This window comes from Kryptolebias marmoratus, linkage group LG9 (assembly GCF_001649575.2).
Source record: "Kryptolebias marmoratus isolate JLee-2015 linkage group LG9, ASM164957v2, whole genome shotgun sequence".
Classification (NCBI taxonomy): Eukaryota; Metazoa; Chordata; class Actinopteri; order Cyprinodontiformes; family Rivulidae; genus Kryptolebias; species Kryptolebias marmoratus.
In genome coordinates this window covers 29,669,958-29,673,850 of record NC_051438.1, presented here as the reverse complement: position 1 = coordinate 29,673,850, position 3,893 = coordinate 29,669,958, and the positions used below count along the sequence as shown (strand labels likewise).

Below are 3,893 nucleotides of genomic sequence, written 5' to 3'. Positions count from 1 at the left end.
CCCGGTCAGCTGACCAACGAAACAACAACCATCCTGAGAATACTCCCACACAGAGGTGCAGGTTCGCCTCACAGACTCAGGAGTCTCAGAGGCGAGCTGTCTTGTTGCCTGAGTTTCAAACAGGTTAAAAAAAACTGGGCAGCAGATTTTCTCTCAACATCGTTGCAGAATTCCTGCAGATATCTGAAACTCGTCTCAGTTTAGTTTCTGAAACTCGTCTCAGTTTAGTTCCTGAAACTCGTCTCAGTTTAGTTCCTGAAACTCGTCTCAGTTTAGTTCCTGAAATTCTCGAGTTGTATTCAACTAAAACTTATTCAAAAATACTTTTAACAAACATAAACAGTGTTAGTGTTTTTTCTGCATGATAAATCTACATTTCCACAATAAATTAAAGAACAAAAACTAAACTTAATCGTTTTAACGATTACATTTTTTCTTCTTTATTTCATTTCTGTACGTTATAATAAACATAGAAAGGCTCTAAAATTCCAGTTAAATTAAATAATCTAACTTAATAATGTAAATGTCTGTGTTCAGTCCAGTTATAGATGTGAATCTGCTCCAATAACAACAGGGACAATCGTCACTTTAGGTTTTTATTTAAGCTCTCCTCGTTTCTGACGCAGACGTTTTTCTGCTTTAAAATTTGAACCCGAAACAGGAAAGATGTGAACTCTGTCTGAACCAGCTGTGAATGTTTCAAAATAAAATAAAGTCTGAATCTCTGATGTGTTCAGAAGTCAAAGATCTGATTTTGTTGCAGGTGTTTGAGGGATTCTGTGCTGGTTGCTGAGGAGGAGGATGAAGTGATGGAGGAACAGCCTCCAGGCTTCGGTCTTCAGAAGCCTTAATAAATCCTCTGGGATCTTTTCTCTGTTGGAGCGGAGCCGCTGGGAGTTCTGTTTGTTCCTGAAGGCCTCATCGTGATGATCTGCTCTCAGCTCGCAGATAAAACCCAGATAATACCGAAGGCAAACAGAGCACAGAAAGGACCGGACTGAAAGGGACGGAGGAGCTGCTGATGAGACGGAGGCTGCAGGAGGAGGGGGGGGTCCTGAAGGAGGGCTCTGAGGACCAGGACCAGGAGGTCCAGATTATGATGGAAACTAAACTAAATCTACTGAAACAAAAACTACATACTGACCTTTCACCCCCACGCCTGCCTGTATCTAAAGAAGGAGCAACATGTAACCGGATATAACTGGTCCCCCACCATGAGCGACTCCCCCCGTGTCCACAGCGGACAATAAAAAATTATGTGTTAATAAAAAGACTCATTATATGTCTTTTTATTTTTATTTTAAAACAGGAAATATAAATATAAATATAAATATAAATTCCACAGATAGAGGGGGTCCGGTCAGTCAGAGGGGGTCCGGTCAGTCAGAGGGGGTCCGGTCAGGTGGTGCTGCTCGTGCAGATGTCCTGACACCACAGAGTCCGGACTGTTTCCACCTCGTCCAGCTGTGTGTTTGAGCTGAATCACCTCAGGGCATTTTGTCACTTAACAGAGGAACATTTGGCCCGATCAGTTTTCCTGATCCCCCCCGGTTCCCTGAAGTGTGTTCTTCAAAGGCCGGATGAGCAGATCAGGGGTCAGGACCGGATCAGGACTAACTGATTTAGGAGTGTTGAGTCTTCTCTCTGAAATCCATCCTCTTTGTTTGGCTTCTGTTCCTGTTGGAAGCTTTTCACATTTAATTCGTTTTTCTCTGCTTCACTGAGCTACGGGGGCCTGCAGAGGACATCTTCTTTTGTCACCAAACAAATGTGCACAGGTGACTGAGACCTGAAGGAGAACCTCTTACTGGACTTTCTTTCTGACAGGCTGCCTGTGGATCTGGCCTTTTAAAATCTTCTGAATGCAGTTTTCTGGACACCAGAAAGATTGTTTTGTGTTTTTAGGATTTAGTTTTGTTGTTTTAGTTCTTATTGACTCAACAACCTGTTGGGTTTGACAAACACTCTGCAGGAAGTCGCGGGGCTCTGCTGCCCCCTGCTGGTTTCTCAGAGAATCACATTAACCACATGTATCTGTGACATCTGTACCTGGACACACTCTGGCTGGATCAGAGGAAGGTTCTTCCATTTCATTGGACTATTTGAAAGTTCAGACCCGCTCAGCTGTGGTTGTGCGCTGCAGTGATGCTTCTTCTGGTCTTCTGGTCTTCTGGTCTTCTGGTCTTCGCTGAGAGGAAGCTGAGGAGTCATCCTCACTGAACTGAGCCATTCCTCTCCTCTGCCGGGCTCACACCCGGTGGAACCAGAACCGCCCTCTCTTCTGAGACAAACATCCCAAACCTGAGAGTGAAATTAATCTTTCAAACACAGCAGCTTTATGCGTTTTTTAACCTTTGACCTCTGCTTGTTTGTTTTATTGTGCAGCACCTTGGTGCTTTAAGGAGCTTTAAAAAAAAAGTAAGATTTGGTGATAAAAGGTTTTTTTTGTCCTTCAGATGGAGACAAACTCAAGAATTTAACAGAGACTGCAGGGACATCCAGAGTTTATTCATTTATTCATAACTTTAACAAACTATTACCATATTTAAGTTATTGTTTAATATCAGTTTGATTTATTAACAAACCAAATTACAAACAAACAAGGAGCAGTAGCTGCAAACTGTTCAAAGATTTTAGTAAATAAAATCAAATAAAATCCAGTTTTCAAGCTGTCACGTGACCCCGTCTCACGCCTTAAACCCGCTCTGACGTCACGGCTGGGTCTTGGTGTGAAAAGCGGAAGTTGTGAGTTTTGCGGCTGATAGAGTGTGGAGCTGAGAGGACAGGAACCGAACCGAACCGAACCGGCAGGAGGACCCGGAGCAGAAGAAGAGAACAACAAGTAAACAACAACAAAAGTGAGAAGAAGCTCGCGCAGCTACGGACTGTTTGTTTGTTTCTTTCTTCTCTCAGCTGCCAATCAAACAGGACCAGACCCGCCAGGTGCGTTCAGGCCCCGCCCCGTCAGGTAATTTCACAACACAGAACTTTACAGAACCACAGAACCTACGCAGCTCCGTCTCTTACTTCAGGTTAAAGGTCAGGGGTTAGAGGTCAGAGGGTCACTGCAGGAGAGGCCCAACAAAGTGTTTCCTGACTTCCGGTCAGAGCCGCAGGTGTTCTGTTGGATTCTGTGACCCGTCCAGAACCTGGCACTGAAATCAATAATTGTTTCTGTTTGAATCAGTTTTATTGTTGAAATGTTTCCTGATCAGTTTTCAGCAGCAGTAAGTTGGAGGAAACACGAATTATTTTAATTTTAATTAATTTAATTAACTTTTATTCTAAGAAATGTTTTACAAACAAATTCAATTCCATTGAGTCCCAGAAAAACACGAAATGAACAAAAACATTTATATTCCTATATTTTGTGTCAAACTGCTGAAATAAAAAGAGAAATTAGGAAAATAAAATAATTAGTCATTTAAAGTAAACAGTAGAAAGTCTAACAGCGAAAAACAATCCGGTGGAAATATTTTATTAAATAATAAAACATGAGCTGCAGTTTAAATAAAAGAAATAAAAGTTTAGAAAATAAAACAGTTTGAAGCTTTCAGGAACTAAAAATAAAACTTTATTCTCTATGTTTTAAAGGTTTTTAGAGCTTCTCTGATGCTCCGTAAAAATAATCTCCAGTAAAAGCCCAGCAGCATTTAATCAGAGCGATGTGGGCGGAGCTTCCTGCTTAGGAGGTCCGCTGGTTCCGGTTCTTTTAACTGAGAGGTTCAGTTCTAACAGAACAGGATCAGATAAAACCGGACCACCGGGTTCTGGTTTTAGGAGGCAGAAAAAGGTTCAGATAAAGTGGACAAAACGACGGTTCTGTAAGCTTCAGGTGATTGTTGTCTTTACTTTTCTTTTTCCTCAGAATCAGAACCAAACGAAGGTCCGAC

The 3,893-nt window shown here is 41.9% G+C and overlaps 1 protein-coding gene across 1 annotated transcript in view; it reads left to right on the top strand.

Moving 5' to 3' along the window:
- Positions 1–2,718: 2,718 nt before the first annotated feature.
- Positions 2,719–3,893, top strand: part of tbc1d2 (TBC1 domain family, member 2) — a 16,609-nt gene continuing 15,434 nt past the window's right edge. Inside the window, exon 1 of the mRNA XM_025002971.2 lies at positions 2,719–2,968. The gene's annotated coding sequence lies outside the window, so the exon portion shown is untranslated. The remainder of the gene's footprint in view (positions 2,969–3,893) is intronic.